The 23,592-nt window shown below is 48.2% G+C and overlaps 1 long non-coding RNA gene across 1 annotated transcript in view; it reads left to right on the top strand.

The window, feature by feature from the left end:
* Positions 1-22,424, top strand: part of LOC123617525 (uncharacterized) — a 51,880-nt gene extending 29,456 nt beyond the window's left edge. Inside the window, exon 5 of the long non-coding RNA XR_012511393.1 lies at positions 12,657-22,424. This is a non-coding gene — a long non-coding RNA (uncharacterized LOC123617525). The remainder of the gene's footprint in view (positions 1-12,656) is intronic.
* The last annotated feature ends 1,168 nt before the right edge of the window (positions 22,425-23,592 follow it).

Raw genomic sequence — 23,592 nt, 5'->3', positions numbered from 1 at the left:
GTATGCTGCTCTCTCTCCTGAGATGCCCTTCCCTCCATTCTTTGCTGGGCTGGCTCCTTCTCATGATCCAGGTTTCCATTTAAATGTCCCCTCCTTCCAGAAGCCTCCCTGCCCATCCTGGTCTCCCCTGTTCGTCTTTATCTCAGCACTGCTCTTTTTTCTCATAGCACTTATTCCACGTTGCAATTATTTTGCTTCTTGACTTTTGTGCTCTCTCTCCATCACCCTCATTTGACTAGATCTCTTGAAGGCAGCATCCACATCTGCCTCCCTCCCTCCTGTGGTGTTCCTCCCACCCAGCTCAGTACCTGCCCTGCAGCCAGCCCCATATTGATATTGGCTGAATTCTGAGGTCCATGGGTCCGGCCAGCACATCAACCCCCTGCAGCATCTCCCAGCTCCCCTTTTGTTCAAACAGAATCGCAGTCTCTCCTCTCCACAGCCTCAGTGGAATAACTTGTGGGTTATCTTGTCATTTATCAATCTCTAATAAACCAGGTTATTTTTAGAACAGGTGAAAGCAACGATCTAACCTCTCTGCGAGGATTTTCCACTCCCATCTGCCTTTCTACTACAACGTGGTTTCCTGTGGTGGTTGCGGAGGCTGCCAAGGCGGCAGGCTTTGTTATTCTGGGGTGCAGAGCAGGGCCTAAAAAGAAAACCAAGCCCCCCCTTGCACCTTCTCCCACCCTGCATGGTGAGAAATTTGAGGTGCCTCGTACTCTCCCCTGGCACACAGTGGAAGCCTGGGAGGGAGCCCGGTGCTCCTCGCTTGCTGTGTGATCTTGGGCTCATCACTTTCCCTTTCTGAGCCTCAGTTACTCATCTGTAAAAAGAGGAGGTTGGACGGTTAATTGCTAAAGACTCTGACTGCTAAGATTTGGATGAAACCATGAGCCAGTGAGTCTTTTCCATCCCTGGACATCAATTAGACAATGGTCTCAATTCTTTCTATGAATGAAATGTTGTCCGTGCTTCTTATAGCACTTATGCAAATGCATGCAAATTAATGTAAAAATAAAGGACCCAGGTCTGGCCAGACCGGGGTGGGGGGAGGGGGTGGAGAGAGAATCTTAGCTTGTGTTTTCTTCCTGCTTGGATGCTTTTCCCCACATCCTACTCTACAGAGAGGAAACTGAGGCCCATAGAGGGAAAGTGACTTGCCCAAGGTCATGAAGCAAGACGCTGGCTAAGCAGCAAACAGTATTGGCAGCCAGGTCAATGTTCTATCACTTTTCTTACCTGTTCCTCCTGCCATTCAGCTGCAGACCTGGAGCTGGGACCTGGCTCTAAGGGAAGGGAGGTGCATCCTCCAGTCAACACAAGGTGCACTGGAATAAGCTTTGGAAGGAAGTTCCATCAAAATGGTCTATATTTGAGGCAGGGAGATAACTTTTTGGTTATGTGATAAAGGTCAAGATATCCTTTGAGTCAGGCGTTGAAAAATGGGGATGTGGAGAGAACATTCCATGGAAAAGGAACAGCATATGACAAGGAGTGGATGCAGAAAAGAGGACAGCACAGCCATGTTCAGGTGGCCCTGCTTGTGAGGTTGACTTCAAGACAAGCTCCATGCTGTGTCCCCTTCCAACCAGGATGCTCCCCTACCCCGACCCCTGGTCTCTTGCAAATGGAATTTCTGGAACCTCCACTGCCTGAAGGATAGAACACCTATAGGGAAATAGTGACAAACAAGCTGTAGAGTCACGTCGGTACCAACTTGTGTACAAGGCCTGAAATGGCGGGATAAGGGAGCTGGACTTCATTCTGAGAGCCATAGGGAGCCATTGAAGGTTTTATGACAGTAAGAGAAGTCATCAGATTCCTGTTTAGGATGACCTGATTGGCTGCCAGAGGCAGAAAAATCAGTTGGAAGACTGGGGCAGTAGTTCCAGTGGTTAAGACAAAGGCCTGAACCCAGTTGAGGAGGCAGGGATACAGCATGGATGCTTGTCTGAATGGAGCAGTCTGAAATTGTTGGGATGGGGAAGCAAGCAAGAGGACTGAGAACAGTGAGTTCTGCTTAATCCAGGGGGGAGGGAGGCTCAGGCCACTTCTCTCTATCCTTCTCAGGACTGGCTATTCCCCAAGCTGATGCCCAGGCAGGAGCGGAAGGAGGTTCTCAGATCAGTGGAGCAGCTGCCCGCCAGGAATCCAGGACAGAGGGCAGCTTGACTTGGTTCTCTGGGGACTTCTATTCTATTTCTCTAACTTGTTAAGGAAAGACCCGAGGGCCTTAGGGGACCACAAGCCAATTATTTCTCAAACATTTATTTAGTACTCACTAGGGCAAAGTATTAGTGCAGGGGGCAGATATGCTGAGGCCATATTTTCTGAATCTCAAACTGGGACATGCTATCAGCATAGGAGTTTTTCAAATTTGGGCTTTATCTGTAGGACAAGAACTTTAATGACACCTGTTGTAAGTTGAATTGTGTCCCCCCAAAGATATGTCAAAGTCCTAACCCCTAGTATCTCAGAATGTGACCTTATTTGGGAATAAGGTTGTTGCAAATATAAGATGAGGTCATGCAGGAATAGTGTTGGCCCTTAATCCAATACAAGCAGTATCTTTATAAGAGGAGAGAGACACACAGGGAGAATGCCACGTGATGACAGAGGCCAAGACTGGAGTGACGCAGCTGAAAACTGTAGAATGCCAGGGACTGATGGCCATCAACAGAAGGTGGGAAGAGGCTAGAGAGAATCTGCCAGAGTCTCAGACAACACGGCCCTGACGCCACCTTAATTTCAATCCTCTAACCTGCGGAACACTAAGAGAATAAATTTCTATTATCTTAAGCCACCTGGTTTGTGGCCTGTATTAACAGTGGCCCTAGGAAGCTAATAAAACATTGAAATAAATCACACTTAACTCTTGTCCATTTCAGCCCTGATCACCTCTTTAAAGGAGGGTATATGTCTAGAGCAGACATGTTCATGTCATGCCCTTGCTCAAAAGTTGTCCATAGCTCCCCAGTGTCCAGGGCTGTGCTTTGACGGACTTCCTGCCCGGGCCCTGGCTGCTCCCCAACCTCAACACTCAGCACCTTCCCCTCCCCTTTCAGCACCAACACACCTTCTCCTCTTTGGGCCTTTCCTCTTGTTACTCCCTCCACATCTCCCCTTCTGCCCCCAACACCTGTTCTCTCTTCCTTTTCCTTGATGGAGCAGTTAAGAACAGACTTCCTGATTTTGAATTCTGGCTCTGCCATCTCCTACCATCTAGCAGTGAGACCTATCATCAGTTCTTACTTCAATGCCTCAATTTTCCCACCTATAAAATGGGACTACCAGCAGGTCCTCTCTCATAGGTTTGAGGATGGAAAGGTAGAAAATTCCCTAGAGGCTTACCCCTTTAGCTTGCAGGAAGCACATGAAAGTATGGTCGTTATTGCCTCCCTTTTGCTTGACATGCTGTCCTCCAGGAAGCCTCCCGGACCGCTGCCCTGGCCCCCTGCTGGATTGTGTCTCTCAGGTATCTTTGTTGTGTTTGTGACTCCACCAGAGCGTGCACTTCTTAGGTTAGGGAAGAGGCCGTTCTGCACCCCTGCATCTGAGCATACAGCAGGTGCTCAATAAATGCTTGTTGAATGAACTATCAAGCAGAGAATTAGCAGTAGCCAAGGAGATCTGGGAGGCAGAGCTTGGGGACAGCTTTCATAGGACAGTCTGCCCATCCTTCTGGAAGTGAAAGTCTTACCATTAGTTTTGAAAGCATGAGAAAGAAAGTGAGAACCAGAGAGAAAAAGGCAGCAGGGAGAGTGCAGGGGGCAGAAGCCTAACCCTGCTTTAGCACCCCTGACCTTGCCCCCCAGCCCCGGCACATCCTGCGCCCTGTGGTGCTGTCACCCACGCACACCTACCCCGTCCCCAGCTGGCAGCTTCCTCTGACACACATTTTCCATCACTGGGTGGGGCAAAGCAGGTTACAGGTGAAAACAATCTCCGAGGTTTCCTCTCTAGGGTCCTTCCCCCACTTCCCAGCCCCTCACCTGCGTCTGGTCTGAACCTACCTGTCCAAAGCTCCTGACTTTAATGGCGGGGGGTTAGTGCTCACTTTGGCAGCACATACACTTAAATGGCAGGGGGTTAGTCAGGAGCCAGAACATTCAAGACTGTGTGAGGTGTCGCCTGGTGTCTTGGATCAGGTACGGGATCGGGGGTCAGGATGATTGCTCTGCTGCATTTGAGCTGTGTGATTCTGGGCAAGCCTCTTGCCCTCTCTGAGCCTCCTTTCCCCATCTATAAAAAGGAGGAGTCATTCCAGTCCTCTGGGACTGTTGTGGAAATTAAATACAACAATGGAAAGAGTGTGAATGAGTTCTACCGATTTGATTATTTGTGAGGACAGGAGCCCAGTGGTCCCTTTCTCTGGGCCCAACACCATGCCAGGCACAGAGGGATCACAAGGGCTTAGACTCCAGTGCTTGTTGAGTGTGAGGGAGTTGGGGCCTGGACTCTAGCGGAAAGAACCCCAGAATGCCCTGGAGTTGGAGACCTGGGCTTGGGACCCTCTCACTCTCTATGTGACTTTCTCCTCTCTAGGCCTCAGTTTCCCCAATACAGTAAGGGGATTAACTTGGATGCGCTCTGCCTCTTCTGGGTCGGGCATCCCAGACCCTGTGCTGTGCTAAGAGAAGGCCAGGCCAGGTAAGGCTGGTGTGGACTTCGGAGCTGTCACCATTTTTAAGCTACTCGTTAGAGCCTGGGGTGAAACCTTGGCTCAAGGCCAGTCCTCCTTCATTTCCTCCCACCAGCTTCTGTTGCAGGTTCTTGTGTGTCACTGGCCAGCCCACATCACTGCCCATCTCATCAGCCCGGCTTCCTTCTTCTGGCTTCACAAGCCCCTGTTCCTCTTTCAAGACCAGCTTGGGTGTTCCTTCCTTGGGCAGCCTTCCTGACTCTCGGTCACAGTTGGGCATTTCCCCCACGGAGCTCCCACAGCACATCCCACAGCCCTCCATCACCACACTTGCTCCCTTGCTTAGACTAAGTGCCTGAAGGAAGAAGACCTGGCTCTCACTCACTGTTGCATGTCAGGCATTCAGCACAGGACTGGGTGCACAGCTGATGGTGACAGATGGGTAGGTGACACGGATGGGGAATAATGAATAAATGGTGGTGGGTGAAGGAATGAAGGAACTAGAAGATGGGTGCATGGATGGGCATATAGGGCCATAGGTGGATGGTTAATATCCAGGGCCATGGATGGATGGTTGGATGGATGATCCTATGGGTGGATGGATAATTGGTGAATAATAAATAGGTCAGGAATACTTAGCTACCGATCATCATTTTTTAGCATCACACATCTCTGGAGTCACCAGACACACCCTGGATGCACCAGGGAAATCCCTTTGCTTCCAGCCACTCTTCCACAGCTCTGGTTTCCCCTCCAAAGCATGAAGGTGGGTCAGAATCTTCCGAAGAGAATCTGGGGTAAGCTGCCCATTAGAATGTCTCCTTTCTCACCCTATTATAATTTCCCAAGCAACAGTGCAAAAATAATGGTGATGAATTTACTGTGAACTCTACCTAACCCCCTAGGCTCCAGGTGTGGGTGTTTCTAGATAATCCAGTGTTGGGGCTCAGAAGGAATTGCTGACTATGGTGTTGGCAAAGATGCCAAGAGGCCCCGCAGCCGCTTTCTGGTGTGCCTAGTCTAGCTGCCACTTTCACTGTCCCCATCCTGGGCAGCCCTTGCCTTCCACCTGTTAACAACAGCCCCCAGCCCCTGCAAAAGAGAATTTAACAACTTACCAGAAGTCCTCAGTTCTCTTCTGCCACCCTACCCACCATCTGTCTCAGGGACCTAGAAGAAAAGGGATCAGAACCCACTTTGGAGGGTTATTACCTTCCCCCAATCTGTCCAGTAGAATCAGCTGAGACAGAAACATTGCCAGAGCCAGAGACAGAACAGCGCAGTAGGTAGAGACAAACTTTGGAGCTACAGGTTCAAATCCTGCCCCATCAGGGTGTAACTGTGACCTCAGGCAAGACCTTCCTCTGAGTCCCTGCAGCCTCATCTGCAAAGTGGGATAAACAGCCCCACTTCAATCCCAGAACCCTTGTGAGGACTGAATGAGATGCTGCCCAGTACTGGCCGCACAAGGCTACAGAGCACTGAAACCTGGCCAGGCTGACCTGGGATGCTCCACGAGTGTAAAGATACACACAGGATTTTGAAGACTTAGAAAAAGATGGAAAAATCTCAAGAGCTTTTCTATCAATCTTAATTGATAATATTATATGTTGATGATATTTTGAAATATTGAGTTCCATAAAATATACTGTTAAAATATTTTTAAGATGCTGCTCAAAAGTCCTTCCGCTATGTGGCTTTCCCAGTCTCTCCTGGAGTGTGATGGTTTCCCTTCTGCCTTGCCACAGGGTTTGCACATGCCTTTGTTACGGCTTTTAGCAAATATTGTGGTTGTCTGTTTAGGTGCCTGTCTCCCTGACTAGCCCATGAGCTCCTTGAGGTCAGGGATTCTATCTTGGTCATCTCTGTCCCTGGCTTCCTGCACAGAGCCCAGGACACGGCAGACAATCAGCAAAAATTAGTTGAGTGGATAAATACCCCAATGAGCAAGCTGTGTGAGTTTTTATTATTCTATCACACCTGGAGTCCTAGATGAATACCTCAGGGTACACGTCACGCGAAAACCATGATCAGAGCCCAGGCAGGAAACAGATGGTGTACGCACACTGAGTAATTTGAAGAGTTTAATCAAGGGTCTATTAACAAAGACATGGGCAGGATTTAGGGAAACAGGAGGGATGGTGCTGTATCCCCCGGCTGGCAACAATGGGGAGCTGTTACCACCTATGGCCTGAAGGGTGGAGAGGGAGAGGTTACCTGGACCCAGGTCCAGAGACGTATGCACTGGCCGCCTGACCGGAGCTGTAGCCTCTGGGTGAGGGATATAGGTAACCTTGGCAACCCTACAGGAAGGGGCTGGGGACATAAATAGGCTGTCCCCACTCTCCACCTGCCTCTGCCCTCCTGCCCCACCCAACCAGAAGCCAGAGGGCAAAGGAGGCCATCGATGTCACCCATAGAGGTCACCCATCAGGCCCAGAACAGAAGGAGATGGGAAAAGGACAGTTCTGGAGGGACAGAGAAATCCAGCACTAGAGAGAACATTACACCCCCACGATCTTTGAGGGCCTCTGGACATCCTTAAATAGTACAAGACACAGTCACAGCCCGCCGCAATCGTTAGTTAAGCAACTACTGCGTGTTGGGTGCTGTGCTAATCCATTTTCCAGGCTCAGAGAGTCCACATGACTTGCCCAAGGTCACACAGCAGGAAACGGCATGGCCAGGACTGGAACATAGGTCGGCCTCAAAATTCCACTTCTCATCACCTCTTCATGACTTCATGTCAGGCAGTCTGCTAAGCACTTTATCTACATTATCTCTACTCCACCACAACTCTGCAAGACCGTGTCTTTTTCCTGTCTCAGAGAGGTTGAGTGATTTATCCAGAGCCACAGAGCTCACGGGAGGTGGGGTGGGGCAGGGAAGCAGGGTGAGAGAGTTTGCCATTAATTGGGGCAAGTGACTGGCAGATTGCACGGTGGCAGCCTCAGGGATTTTTTTAGCCCTATTTGCCCCAACGGGTGGAGCCACCTCTCACCAGGTGCCTCCTGGAGCCATTCACTCCCCAGCTGCAACCACAGGATTTAGATTTTCAGAGCTGGGCAGGGCCCTCAGCATCCTCTAGGCTGGCTCTTGCTTGTGACTCTAAAACCGGTAATAATTATGGCACTGACAGCCGTGGCTTCCTGAGCTCCTGGTATATTCACTCATTGTCTTCCTCTACATTGTTACTAAGTCTGGCCACAACTCTCCCTCAGGACTGTGTGATACCTGCAGGCAGGTATTAGGAGCTATTCACTTTGCAGATCAAGAACTGAGGCTGAGAATGCAAAGGACTCACCCATGGTCACACAGCAAAGTAGACCCTACAGAGCCAGACCTGCCCCCAGGCAGTGTATGCAGCTAAGGGCACTGATTCTGGACTCAGACAGGCTGGGTTCATCCTGGCTCTGCACCTACCAGATGGGTTGACCCCAGCAAGTCATTTTTCTGTGCCGAAATTTCCTGTAAAATAGGAACGACAGTACCTCATTCATTTGGTTGTGGTAAGGATGAAATGAGTTATTCTACATAAAGCGCTTAAAACATCAGTCAGAACACTCTAAGGGCTTTAGGATTGTTTTACCTCCAGGTCCACTGAGTTTTCCAACCACATCTGCAGAGGCTTCTAAAATTGTGTTCTTGCATGATCCTGGCTTTCACAGCAACCTACCGAGTCACTGCCACCCACTGGGGCGTACACTGTGCTTCCTGAGCTCAGGCTGGCTTCACCCAGCTCTCACCACGACCCTATCCCCACTTTGCAGACAAGGACACTGAGGTCCAGAGAGAAAGAACGCTCAGGCCAGGCCCTCCCACCTCAGAAATCACGGAGCCAGGATGGCCACTCTCAAGTCAAAGCTAGGAATCGCCCCCCTCCCAACTGCAGGAAACCCAGATTGTTATGATTATTGGTATTGTTGTCCAAAACAATCCTTGAGACAATGACAATGCAACAATCATGGAGGGTGCTTATTTCTATTGGTTCCACAATCATCCCTCCGCCGCCCATGGGGAGGGGGCCTGGGGCTTTAAGAAGAGGCTCCTCGAGGCAGGATGAACAAACAAGCAGTGAAAACCCTGCAGCTGGGCCCCAGGTGCTGGGAGAGAGAGTGGGGCAGGAAGCGGGCAGGCCATTTCTTTCTTTCCTCTTCTTTCTTATTTGTTTGAGAAGCAACTTTACTTTCTAAATCGGTCATTGTCACCCGTTGGCCCCCGCCCCACCTGCGCCAGGGCCTCTGGTGACAGGGGCTCAAGAGGAAGCTTGAGGGGGCAGGCGGGACGCGGGTGCTAGGTGTGACCAGCTGGGGCCCAGCTGGACTTGGGGGGAGGGAGCCTCTTCCCCGGCAGGGCCTTGTGGGCAACCTTTGGGTGATCAGAGCCTGGCAGACAGTGCCTGCCTGAGGGGTGACCTGGGTCCTCTAAGTTCAGCTGCCAGAGGGCAGGGACAGGGGCCAATCCTAAATAGGGAGGTAGTGGGGCAGTGGTTAGGGGCACAGCTCTCGAATCAGGCCCATTTGGCTTCCAAGCTCTGTGACGTCACCTCTCTGAGCCTTTGTTTTCTCACCTGTAAAATGGGAAAGGTTGTTGTGCAGATTAAACATAATTAAATAACATGACCAGGGAAAAGCATTTAGTGCCTTTCCTAGCACTTAGGATATTCACTAGCTGGAGACTGACTGAAGAGACCGACAGTTATTGGGCATGTACTATGTGCTGGGTGCTTTTAAAGCATTCTACACATATTGATTCATTTACTCAGTACAATAATACTCTCCCCACTTAACAGATGAGAAAATTGAGGTACACAGAGAGGCCAAATGCATTGCACACACAGGGGCAGATACACATCTTGCAGGCTGTCAGCAGAGCTGACATGATATTGGGGGATCCCTTTAAGACAAATAATATAAAATTATGAATATAAAATGAGGTACAAGGCCATGCAAGTGAGAGACCTGAGGCTTAAACTTCATGAGCCTCACTTTAAATCTCCCTCTAAGCTCCAGACCACCCTGCTAGCAAGTGGCAGAGCCCAGGTGGCCAGCTCTAGAACCCACAATTGTTATACTGCTGGTAGACGAGGCAGTCACTGCCAAATGTCACATAAGATGCCAGCGAGTAAGAGGCAACACACTTCCACTGTGCTCGCCATGTGCCTCACACTCTTCTAATTTAATCCTCCCAATGACCTGGTGAGGTGAGCACATGATTATCATCCCCAGTATACAGAGGAGGAAACTGAGGCTAGAGAGGACCAGTGACTTGCCTGAGGGCACAGAGCTAAAAAGTAGCAGAGCAGGATTCAAATCACACAGCCTGACTTCAGGGACTGTATGTCTAGCCACTACAATAACTGTCACCTCCCTCATCAAAGGGAATCAGAGCTTCCTGTCATCACTCCTCGCCTCCCTTTGCAGGTCCCTCTCCTACCTGACAGCAGCTGGAGGTGGGGACAAGACACTGCAACTCTGGAGTCAGAGATGCTTGGATACTAATCCTAACACTATCTGTTGCTTCCTAGCTGTGAGTCTCTGAAGCAGACTTTTCATATCTCTGAATTTCAGTTTTCTCACCTGGAAGAGGATTGCGTAACTTAAAGGGTGGCTATAAAGTCTAGATGCATTGACTATTATTTGACATGTTTTGTAATGTACTATCAGTAAACCATATATTCTGTGTATATTGTTACCTCTGTTTCTAGACCATATGGCTGCCGTGGATAACACTTCATAGGGTGATCTGGAGGACCAGAGAGAAGGAAAGGTGAAGTGTCTGGTCTGTATTAACAGTTCAGGACTGGCAGAGATTACTATCACAAAGGCAAGGTGCGAGGTCATTTGTGAGGAGTGGATTCTGGAACGGAGAAAGAGCACAGAACGAGGTGTCAGGGAGCCCGCACTCGGGGTGGATCTCTCCCACCAGCTCATTGTATGACCTTGAACAAGATGCTCCCTCTCTCTGGGCTCAGTTTCTGCATTTGCAAGTTGCATGCATTGTCCCCCCAGTGCATGAATGAAATTGACTCTAAGGTCCTTAAGAGATTGAATTTCTGAGTAGGAGCACAGCACTATTTTCTGGGACCCCCTGAGGGCTGCTTCCACGGAGGCTCCCACTTCTCTTTGGGTGCTCTTCACGGCTACCCTTGAGACAGAGAGGAGGGTTTGCAGTGAACTCTCTCATCTCATCAGCTCCGGCAGGGCCACAGTGTTGTGGCTTGGCATGTGGGCTCTGCAGTGAGATCTGATCTCTGTTTCCTCATCTGTAAAATGGGGATGGAGATAATAGACTTCTTCATCCTCACTGTACAGATCAGGAAACTGAAGTTCCAGGAGGCAGAGGACTTGCTGGAGGTGATGGCTACCATCTTGTTTTTGTCCTTCTGTCCCTGTCCCACCCTCCCACAGGTATGGGCTTTCCCAGTGTGGGAATCTGGGCTCCTTCTCCCCATCCCAGAAGGCTGGGTCACACTGTCCTCTTCTCTCTGCCTGGCATCCTGTCTCTCCTCCCTTCTCCACCTGGTAACTTCATCCAGTGGGATCAGGCCCCTAGACCAGCCCTGGTGCCCCCACTTAGAAGCATGGTGACTCTGAGTAAGCTGCCTTCCCCCTCTGGGCCCCTATTCCATCATCCATGAAATGAAGACAGCAGTCTGCACCTCATATAAGGGATCGCTCAGCCTACCCGGCACCTGACCCATTGTGACGTGCACGAAATGTCAGCTTTTTTGATCTTTGTCAGTTGTCTTTCAGATCCACCTCAAATGTTGCCTTCTAATAGGGCTGCCCTGGTGCTTCCGCATGGACCCAGTTTCTCTGGGCTCACACAGCCCAGTCTCTGTAACATTTATTGCCCCAAATGGTAACTACTCACCATCATGTCGTATTCCACACTGCCTCAGACTCCTGTGTTCTAGTCTTCTTGACTTCGGCTGTGTCTGGCATAGGGACTGCTATATGGCAGGTACTCAGTTAAAGAATGGTAAATGGATAAATGAAAGATGCCTCAGTGGTGCTGGATTTATTAGCTATACTTTCTGCCCTATCAGGATAGCAGGATTCTGGGTGCTATTACTACCGTGTCTACTGTTTTATTCACCTGCAGAGTAAGTAGCTCCCAATTATTGAGCGTTTACCATGTGCCATACATTGGGGTAAGCATTTCTCAGCACCGTCTTGCTCACACCTCTCAGTAATCCTATGGGATGAGTGTTCTGCTAGCATCCTCGTTTCACAGATAAGGAAATGGGCTCTGCTGCAAGGTGGGAGAATCTATACTGGTCCATCAGTAGGAGACCAGAACAGTAGCCTGTCATCCCTTCCAGAATTTGCCTTTGACCATTCCCTCCCTGTAGAACTTCTCTCCTCCCTTGAAGATCTTGCTTCTCCCAGGACCTCACTCATACTCCTTAGTCTCCTGCCCAATCTTAAAATGTTGGTGTTCCCCAGGGTTCTGCCCTCAAACCTATGGGCTGGTGGGGTGTCCAAACAGGCTCCTACCCATTGGGAAAGGCAAGTAGGCCAATTGCAGGGCCCCATTCCCCTTGATACTATGATTGGGTTGGGCTTGGGCGTGTGATGCTGGCTGGTCAATCAACCGCTCCCTTCCCACCAGGATTGTTGATGCAGCTAGTGGGGACCATTGGCTTTCTCCTTCTTAAGTGGGAGCTGATAGAATGTGAACACGTGAGTATCTTTCCTGGTTCTGGAGAGGGCCTATTTGCCCTGGGAGAAAGCGAAGAAGGCCCCTTCTTAAAGATAGGCAGAAATAAACAGATTGACTGATGGGAAGGTCAGGAGATAATCCAAGGACATTATCAGGAACCCTGGATCCAGCAATGCCTGAAGTTGACACTCCCTTGAAACTCCAAGATAATGGAGCCACTAAATTCTTAACCTCTTTCTTTTTCTTTAAGAAGAAAAATTTTTTTTTACTTAGTTTGAATGAATTCTGTCACTTACAACCAAAAGATTCCTAACTAATACAATATTCTCTTCTCTCTGTCTAGCCTCACCTTGGAAGATGTTGGGTCTTGTCTACCCCCACATCTGGGGTCTAGCACAGAGAGCTCTAGAAGAAATGGATGTCTGACAGGTATCTCAAAGGTGACCTCACCCTGCTCCCTTCCAGGGTTCCCCATCACAATTAGTGCTGTCACCATCTACCTCAAGCACCAGAGACAGAAAATTCAGTCATCTTTACCTTTTTCCCTCAAATCATTGTACTGTAAGTACTACTGTTCTGTTCCAGAAAGTTTTTGCCCATCTGTCCCTTCTCCCATCCTCTTGCCATTGCCTTTGTTCAGCTCACCTTCAACTCAAGGCAACAATTTCAGTCTTTCCTCTCTTCCCTTTTCTTCCCTTTATCCATCCTCTATATCTACCACAGTGATCTTTCTAGAACCCACAGCTGACAACGCTACTCCCCTCTTTGAACCCTGTGTGTCTCCCCACCAGCCTCGGGACACAGTCTGAGCTCCCTAGGGAGGCACTGGAAGCCCTGCTTAATTTGCTTTCATCTGATCCCCTCTCTTCTTCCAGCCCTGCATTTCAGCCACATTTCATGCCCTTTCCCTGCACACACTGCACACTTTCTCACCCCAGGAATTTTCTGCTGGAATGTTCTCTGCCTGGAATATACCTCCCCTTCTCTTCATGTGAACTACGACCATCCCCCAAAGAGTCTTCTCAAGGCGGACTCTTCTGAGAAGTCGTATCCATGTTACCCCTGCTCTGTCCCACCCCAGGGACCCCACTTCCTTCCTCCTCTGTGCTCCCAGGACACCTCTGCCTCTTGGCTAATGGGACGCTGAATCCCCTAATGGTAGGATCTCCCTCTCTACCCTTGTGCGAGCGTGGCATGATGTGGAGGGCTCCATGAATGAAGGTGCAGGCCAGTGGCCCTTCTCACAGGGACCCTTGGGAACTTGCTGGCTAAATCTAGTTTGGCCCTTGACCAATACTTGATTTTGTAGGACAAAATCATGTATATATTTTGCATGCAGACAGCACTTCACAGTTTACAATGTTTCCAGGTTTACTTTCTCATTTGGGCTTTACATCTCTGCGGATTGTCAGGGAGGGTGTTATCAACCTTATTTTACAGATGGAAAATCTGGTTTAGAGAGTTAGGGATGGGAACAATCCCCAGTCGTGGGCAAGCCCCTGATTCTCTCAGACCCTCAGACTTTTCCCATTCGAGCCTTCCCCAGCCTCCTCATTTCCCAGATGGGAGCTGAGCACTGGGGAAACCCAGAGTACCTGAGTGAGAAGACAGAAAGCTGCCTCTGGATGGGCTAACAGTGACGGATGAACACAATGACAGCTACTGCCCTCACTGCGTACCTGTTCTAGATTAATCACTCCCATTTCACAAATGAGGAAACAGGCACAGAGCAGTTAAGAGATCTGCCTCTCTGGTTCTTCCCGACACCTTGGCATTGGTACAGCATTTTAGAGTTTACAACGTTCACATCTCTTTCCTCATCTCACTAGCCTGACACTGGGAGGTGGACATCCTCCCATTTTATAGAGGCAGCCAACTGAGGTTCAGAAGGCAGCAGCGGAGCTAGGAGACGGCAGCAGCGGAGCTAGGAGACGGCACCAGGCCTTCTGATGGGGGCGCGCCGGGAGTCAGAAGGCGCAGCTGGGGCGGGGGCGGCAGAGCCGCGAGTGGGCGTCCGCGTCACCCCACCCCCACCCCTGCAGCGCGCAGAGCCCGCGTCCCTGCAGCGCACGTACCAGGTGCGCGGCCAGTGGACGCCGCGCGGCGGGTGTGCCCGCGTGGGCGCGGGTGAGGGACACAGGCATGCGGAGTCCCACGCCCATCCTCCCTCCCACCCGCCCTTTCTCCCGTGGCTGGTGGCAGGTGAGTGGGTGTCGAGGAACCGCCAGGCAGCGGAGAAAACAGGACGCCGCAGAAATCAGATTACTCACCTGCAGCTGCTACTACCCAGGGCTAATAAAAGCTGAGCTTCCTGTTGTTTCTTTATTACCACTCTTTGCCTCCCCCAGCCCTAGCCCGCTCCCAGCTGCAGCCAGAGCCCCAACCGATCGCCAGAAACCAGTAGCTTCGGGGTCCAGGACCGCTCTGCTGCCTGAAATTGGACCATATGTGCGGCCCACGATAGGGTTAATGTTACCTCAAGGTGGCCCTCCATCACCTGCATGCAAATCACCTGGGGCGCTGGTTAATAAAACAGGTCCCCTGACACTGCTTCGCGTCTGCTGAATCAGAATCTCGGCAGTTTGGGGCCTAGAATCTGAATTCATACCGATCTCTGGTGTTTTGTATGCAGGCTAAAGTTTGAGAACCCCAAAGTTCAGCTATTGTAGGTTCAGATGATGTAGTTTATTTTTCCAGACTGCCACCCACAAGTTAGGGATGGAAGCTGTCTCTAATATTAAGTCCGACTAAGTACCACCCCCCTTTTCAGGGCCTTCGGAGGAGCCTGAGTTTGCTAAGTGGGGATGAAAATAATACAGATTTCTTGACACTGAAACAGGCTCAGATGAAATAGTATGTTTAGCATGATTCCTGGTGGTTGCTCCTGAGTTACAGACCAACCAGGAATAGACAGCAAATATGGTGGTAAGACCTAAGAGGTGAGCAGGATGGATGGGAGCCAGGGGAGGGGCATTGAAGGGGCATAATTCACTCTGAGAACATTGAGAAACGCCCTTTGCCACAGAGCTTCTCTCAGTTCAGTTCCCACCACGTGAGGAAATGTTCCTGCCCAGGGCACTGACAGCCCCAATGGTCAGCTCTGGGGGCCTCTCCTCAGCCTCTCTGTGACATCTGAGTCCAGAGCAGGCCACTCCCTCCTCCTTCAAGCTCTCACCTCCCTCAGCTTCAAGGAGACGTCACATTCCTGTTTGCCGCCTACCTCCCTAGCATCTCCTTTGCGGTCTCCCCAGCTCCTTGGGAACATGGGCCACTAGGCCTGCTGCACACCCTCCGGTTCCCTTCCTAGACAGACAGTCTCACTCACTTGCAGTTACCTTCCCCGAGCTGAGCTCTGCTCCCAATGTGTAAACACAGCACCTGCTAGGTGTCTCCGGTTAGTGACCTCCAAGCACCCCAACCAACTCGACCAACTCTGAACTCGTCCTCCTGCGCTCTTTTCAGTCCTCTGTGTCAAGGCATCACACCTAGATACTGTCCCAGGTGATTTCTGCTCCTTTGCCCCCCCATACAGTCTTCAGTCCAATCAATTTACCCCCCCCCACTAGCTTTAGAATCTGTCCCTTTCTTTCTAGACTGCCTGTCTCTGTGGACTCTATATCCCCTAGTTCAGGTATCCATAATCTCTCATCTGGATTACTTTAATAGCCTCTTAAACAGCCTTCCTGGCTTAGGTCTTACCCCTCGTTTTAGCCAGAGGGATCCTTCTGAGACACAAATCTTGTCCCTGTCTCAAAGCTTCAATGATCCCTGGAGCCTTGAAGTATACAATTCAAATTCCCCTTCCTCCCATTCAGCACTCACTTGGGCAGAGCGACCCCCTCCTCTCCACCTCACCTCCTCAGTGCTTTGCACAAACAGCCACATTTACTGAGCTCTTACTAAATGCTCATATCATGGTGAGCCAGTTATCTTTAAAGCTTTATCTAAGCCTCATAGCATCCCATGACTGTTATTCCTGACCTATTGATGAGAAAACTGAGGAAGAGGGAAGCAGGGTAATCTGCCCAAAGTCATACAGCTAGGAAACAGCAGAGTTGGGATTTGCACCCGTCTCTCTAGCTCCTTAGCTGGTGCTCGTCCCTGCTCTGATCTTGAGCCACCTCCTCCCAATTGGATCATGTTCCCATTTTTAAAAATCTTCCCTGGTCTCTAAAAAGATGACTGGCATATAGTGGGTGCTTGTTGAATAAATGAAACCACTCTATCCACACTCCCATTTGATTCTTACAACTCTGAAAACTGCAGAAGTTAAAAAACATTTATTATATAATATTTGGTGAATACACAAAAAAATGTGTGATGAATGTCTGGTTTATGAAGAGAAACAACTATGAATCTACCGCCCCAACTTAGGAATTAGAACTTCACCAGTACCGTTAAAGCCAATTATGTGTTTCCCCAATTCTGTTCCTTGAATCACTCCAGAGTTCAACACAATCTTGAATTTTGTGATCACCATTCACTTGCTTTGGAAAAAACAACAACAACAACATAGTATCACCCTATGGGGTTGGATCCTATACAACATACTGTTTGGTTTGCTTTTTGACTTTTATATAAATAATATGATGCATGGGCATTCCTCTTTGGCTTAATTTTTTCATAGACTACTAGGTTTCTAAAATACACACTTGATTTTGCATTTTAGCTGACATGCATTCATTTTTTCAGCTGTCTAGTACTCCATTGTCTAAGTTAGAACTTAGCTTCTTCCATTCCCAGTCAATGAGCGTATAGGTTGTTCCCAGTTTTTTGTTATAACTAATAGGGCTGCCATGGTCATTTTTATTCAAGTCTCTTGGTGCACACACATGGGGGTTTCTCTAAGCTACATATCTGAGATTGAAATTGTGGGTCATCAGGTGTGCACATGTTCAGCCTTACAAGTGCTGCCAAATTGTTTTCCAGCGTGCTTGTACCCTTGAAAACTCTTCCCTTCCGCTGCCATGGTGGGTGAGAGTTCCAGTTGCTCCACGTCCTCACCAACACTCAGTATTACCAGAATTCTTCATAGTGTCTAACATGTCAGTCTTCATTCGCTTCCCTCTAATAAGATGAAGCATCTTTTCATTTGCTTATTGTGCATCCTGGTTTCTTTTTCAGTGAATACCTGTTCAAGCCTTTTACCCACTTTTCTGTTAGTTTGTTTAGTTTTCTCTTATTGCTTCGAGGCATTTTCAGGGAAGTTTTTTGGTTTTGTCCCTTAAGAGAGTTAGAATCTGAGACCCAAGATCACAGAGGACTGAGCTGGGTCCCAAACCCGCATCTGCCTGACTCCAGGGCTCTTCGTACCAGTCCCTTTGCCTCTCATTCATTCGTTCATTTTTCAAGTGTCTATTGATGACCTTCTCGGTAAATGTTGGAGAGGGAGGAGAGGTTGTGGTTGAGACTGTAGACCCTAGACCGCCTCTGCTTGAGTTATAATCTCTTCCCAGCCACTCACGAGCTGTAACCTTGGGTAAATTTCTAACCAATCTGTACCTTAGTTTCCTTATCTATAAAATAAGGATGATACTAACAGTACCTCTTTCATGGGGTTGATGTATGGGGATCGAATGTGTTAATTCATATAAAAGGGTTTAGGACTGTATCCAGCACAGCCAGTGCTGAATAAATAACCAGCACATGCCAGGCACTAAGCCGGCAGGGTACTTGTTCTGGGACCTGGGTTTGAAAAGACAGACGAGGACACTGCCCTCGTGGAGCTCTCTGTCCAGTGGAAGGAGACAGACACAAAACAGGCAAATTGACTGATTGCTTGATTGATGTGACTTGCAAGAAGCACAAGGAAGAAAACCACAGGTGACAAGAGAGAGTGACCAGAGTGACTCAGCTGGGTGGTCATGCAAGCCCCCTGGAAGAGGTGACATTTAGGCTGAAGTGGAGAGGATGAGAAAGAGCCACTCAGGCAAAAAGCAGAGAGAAGGGTGCAGGGAAGGGTGAATGCAAAGGCCCCGAGGCAGGAAGAATAGGGCATGTCCAAGAGACTGCCGAGAGAGCAGCGTGGCTGGAGCCAAGGAGGCAGGCAAGGGGCAGGAGAGGAGGGTGGGGAAGCCACCAGGGTGAAGAGTCTGGAATTTATTCCAAGTGCAGTGGGAGGTTGCAGACAGTAAAGTGTTTCTTGTGTTTTTAAAAGATCACTCTGGCTGCTGTGTAAAGATCAACTATCTATGAATTCATCTAAATACTTCTTGTTGCCACTAGTATTTTTAGCCAGTACCCCCTCTGTGCAAAGCAAAACTTCCCTTTATTGGTCTTAAATTTACTGCTTTCAGGTTTCAAGGGGAGCCCCCTTCTGCCTTGTATCTGAGGGTTATTGGGCCCCATGTGAGATCTCCGGTCAAGATTTTTAGAGTGGCTGAGAGGGAGGTCTCCCAGCTGACACCTTACCTGCTCTGTGATGTTTCCCCATCTGTAAAATGAAAATGATGAGAGTGGCCACCTCAGAGAGGCTGCGACGGCGAAAGGAGATGCAGCTTGGCGGCCGGAAGTGATCAGTGTAGGCTGGCAGTGCGAAGATGACAATGGTGGTGTTGACGATGAGAATGATGGGGTGATGGTGGTGATGGGGATTCTGCTGCACAATCTTGGGTGAGTCACTGAGCCTCTCAAGCCTGAGCTGAGAAATAAAATAAAATCAGGGTGTTGTAAAAGAAAGCTGGAAAATAAGGATGTTGGACCAGGTGAACTGGGGGGACCAGCCCAGCCCTGATATCCTAGAATTCTGTGATTTAGACCCTCTCTTCCTCCTTTCAGCCTGGGTTACTCTCTTCCCTGCAGTTTTGCTGTTCCCTACTGACATGTGATGAGAGAGGGAGTAGCTTGGCAGAGAGAAGACTGGCCTGGAGTCAGGAGGCCTGAGATTCCAGCTGTTCCATCTATGCTGGAGTCCTCACCCCAGTGCACTTAACTCACATTTGAACACACACGTGGAAGGAGAGAAGAGAGAGAGCAACGTGCAAGAGTCCCACTGCAGAGTCCCACTCCCATCCCACCTCATGAGCACTCACACCTTGATGGGACGGGACCTAATGTGACCTAACCTGGTCCCCCAGTTGGTCCCAATTCCCCCACATCCAGCAAATTGTGAGCTCTCACTGTGCCCAGTGTGATCCTGGCATTCAAAGGATTTTCTAATGTGTGGCCCTAAATACAAGCCAACATTTTCACCTGGTGGTCAGTGGAAGCTACAGCTATCTGTAGCAACACCGGAGTGTGAGCCTACTGTATTCGCTGTTAGCTGATAGATGACCCTGCTTCCTGTTTCCCTGAAAAAACAGAAGCAATCAGAAGGAAGCTTCCCCAGACTCCCACCTGGCCCTCCGCTCACCCGCCATCCTCTGTGCCCTTTCTCTGCCTCTTCCTCGTTAATCGCTACTTGGATGCCTTGTGTGTACTTCTAAGACCACGCCTTCCACTAGGGCGATGCACTGGGTCCCTCTGGCTCCCAGAGGCATCCAGCAATTCCTCCTGTCTCTCCTAAAGCATCCGATTTCCTCCACTTCTGTTAGTTATTCCCATCAGCACGCAACCATGCTGCAATTCTCCCGGTCTTGAATGCACGTGCATGCACACGCTCATACACACACACACGCACACGCTCATACACACACACACACACACACACACACACACAAACACACACACAAACACAGTCTTCTTTGCTTCCCTTGACAGTAAAACTTATCCAAGAGTTTTCTGGATTGACACTCTCCCTCTGTCTCTTTTTTTTTTTAATATTTTATTTGTCCATCTTAAATTTAGATCCTTATCCATGTGCAGATTTTGCTATATTTCCATTATTATGCTCCACAGGATTTGACATTCCACCCACCTCTTCTGTTGAAAAAGTCATGCCTGTTTTTTGTGTTGAGCTTTTTTTTAGGGGTGGTGGTAGGAAGAGGTAATTAGGTTTATTTATTTATTTTCTAAAGGAGGTACTGGGGGTTGAACCCAGGACCTCGTGCATGCTAAGCATGTGATCTACCACTGAGCTATACCCTCCCCCACACATTGAGCCTCTTAATTGCTCTTTTCCCTTTCCCTCCCTCTTCAGTTCACTCTAGTTGAGCTTTCACCCCCACCACTTGTCAAGGTCCTCAGTGATTTCATGTTGCCTAATGCAGTGGTCACTTCTGGGGGTCCTCAGCAGCAGCATCTGACCAGGTGATTGAACCTTCCTCCTTGTACACATCCTTTCTGGACCTTCCTGGACCCCATTCTGTCAGTTCCCTGAGATCTCTGGTTCGACCTCAGAGGACCCATTTTCAATCTCCTCCCTCCTCTTCCCGACGTGCACATGCTGGAAGTCAGCCCTTGAACGTCTCCTCTCCTCCAGCTCACTCTCCCATCTTTCCTGACGCTTTAAATGCATCCTATATACGATGACTACAGATTTGTTTCTCTGGCGCAGACCTTCCCAGTCAACTCCAGAATCATACATCACTACTCAGACGTCCAACAAGAAACCCACACTTACTGTGCCCGCAACTGAACTCTTCGTTTTTAACCTCAAACCTAATCCTCCCTTGGTCTGCCCATCTCAGGAAATGGCAGCTCTATCCTTCCTGTTGCTCAGGCCATAGCTTGAGTCATCCTGGACTCCTCTGTCCCACGTGCACGTGTGATTCAGCACAAATTGCATCCGTCCTTCCTTCAGAAGATGTCTAGAACTGACTCTCATCACCTCCACAGCTACTGCATGAATCCAAGGCACCATTTTTTCTTGCCTGGGTTTGTGTTAAAGCCTCCCAGTGGAGCTCAGTTCCCTCCCTTTTCCTCCCTCCATGTTCCATTCTCCATGTCATAGCCAGCATGATCTTTTATAACATGAGTGAAATCACTTCATTCCAGTGGCTCCCTTCTCATTTGGAGAAAATCTTCACACTTTACCAAGGCTTAGAAGGTCTTGCTTGAGCTGAGCACACCCTTTCTCACCTTATCTCCTCCTACTTTCACCTCCCTCACTGCAGCTACCCTGGCATCCCTGCTTGGGGAGAAGCCCAAGCACAATCGCACCTCAGGGCCTTTGCACTTGCTGTTCCCTTTGCCTCGAGCGGACTCTGGCCCATTTATCCATCCACAGGGCTCACTTCTGCTCATCAGTATAGAGGCCTTCCCTGGCCACCTTACATAAAATAGCACCCCACCCCCCTCACCTCTGGCACTTTCTAGTCCTCTCTCCTGCTTCACTTTCTCCATAGCACTCATCACTGTCGAACAGACATGCTAAATATTTTCCTGTTTATTGTAGCTCTTCCCCCTAGAATGTCAGCTCCACAAAGGCAAAGACTTTGTTTCATCCTCTGCCGTATTGTGCTGATCAGGATAATGGCTCCAGAACCTAGCTCGTAGTGGCTGCTGAATTCATATGTTAAATGAAAAAAAGGGTATGAATAACCCAGAAGCTATTTGTTGGTATCCACTGTGGCATCTTCCTTAAGGACTTTCAAGCACCAGCTCATTCAACAAACATTTTATGAGGTATTTTATCCACGTGTCAACTTAAAAACCCAGCCTCCAGGAGGATGAATTTCCACTGTGTTCTCTGTGTCATGGCCCTCCCTAGGCTCTGTCTGTGAGATACAGAAACCATCTGTCCAACATGAATTTGCTGAGCATCAGTCACGTGCCAACCATTGTGCCAGGGTCTGAAATTCAAAAAGGAGCAGCCCAAATAAGATCATCTCTGGAGAGAGAGGTAGAAAATATATAATGTAAACACACAGTTGCCCTAAGAGTAACAATATTGGTGAGGATGTGGGTGACAGTACCAGTGGAAGTGTTAATGGGTACAACCTTGCAGAAGGCAGGTCCTTTTGCTCCTCAATCTCCAGTCTAGGAATTTACCCTCAGAAGTTTATCACCCAAAGGCAAAAAGACTCAGAGATGTTCACTGAACTTTTTCTTCCCATTATAGTGAAAGATTGGAAACTCCAATGTCCAATCATAAGAGGTTGGTTATGAAAGTTATGATAAATTCATCCAGTGGATACTAAGGGGCCATAAACATGATGTTATAGAAGAGTATTTGCTGAAACTTGAGAAGATATTTGCAATGTATTATTAAAAGTAAAAATAAAAAATTTAAGATAGCAGAACAACATGTGTATCATTCTTTTTTTAAAAAAAGATTTATTTATTTTATATTGTCTTTTCGGGGCAGCTAATTAGGTTTATTTTTATTTATTTACTTTTTTAATGAAGGTACTGGGGATTGAACTCAGGACCTCATGCACGCTAAACACGCACTCTGCCACTGAGCTATACCTTCCCCCTCATTCTTTTTTTCAATTGAAGTATAGTTGATTTACAATATTGTGTTATTTTCTGGTGTACAACATAGTAATTAAGTTATACATATATATTCTTTTTTTGTATTTTTTATTATAGGTTATTACACGTTATTAAATATAGTTCCCTGTGCTATACAGTAGGACCTTGTTTATCTGTCTTGTGTATGATAGTATCTGCAAATTCCAAACTCCTAATTTATCCCTCCCCCCTTCCTCTTTGTTAACCATAAGTTTGTTTTCTATGTCTGTGAGTCTGTTTCTGTTTTGTAAAAAAGTTCATTTCTGTCATTTTTTTAGATGCCGTATATAAGCGATATCATATGATATTTGTTTTTTTCTGTCTGATTTACTTCACTTAGTATGACAATCTCCAGATCTATCCATGTTGCTGCAAATGGCATTATTTCATTCTTTTTTTATGGCTGAGTAGTATTCAATGCATGTCATTCTTTTTTTTTTTTCCCCTAAGGTTTTTTTTGGGGGGGGTAATTAAGTTTATTTATTTATTAATTCTTTATTAATGGAGGTACTGGGGATTGAACCCAGGACCTTGTGCATGCTAAGCACACACTCTACCACCGAGCTATACCCTCCCCCCGCATGTCATTCTTATATACACGTACTTGTATGTGTTTCGATTCAGGCAGACATTTAGAAAGCGAGCGCCAATGTGTTTAAGTGGGGTGGTTTCAGCTGTTGAACTGAGGAGGCAGATGTAAGGGTGTTTATTGGGCTACTTTTTCCACCTTTCTGCATGTTTGAAAAGAAATCGTACAAGAAAAATTTGAAAGAAAATGTGGTTATTTGGGAATAGAGTGATTTGGGGAGACAGTTTTCTTCTTTGTAGTTTATGTATTTCATTTAATTTTCTATAATGAGCATCTACTACTTTTGCAAAAATAATGAAGTGATTTCAAAATAAAAGATAGCTTTTGTCATACAAAATACTTTATTTAGACAAAG

Source organism: Camelus bactrianus, chromosome 13 (genome assembly GCF_048773025.1).
Source record: "Camelus bactrianus isolate YW-2024 breed Bactrian camel chromosome 13, ASM4877302v1, whole genome shotgun sequence".
Lineage (NCBI taxonomy): Eukaryota > Metazoa > Chordata > Mammalia > Artiodactyla > Camelidae > Camelus > Camelus bactrianus.
Note: the sequence above shows the minus strand (reverse complement) of the source record. Positions and strands in the feature narration are given on the sequence as shown.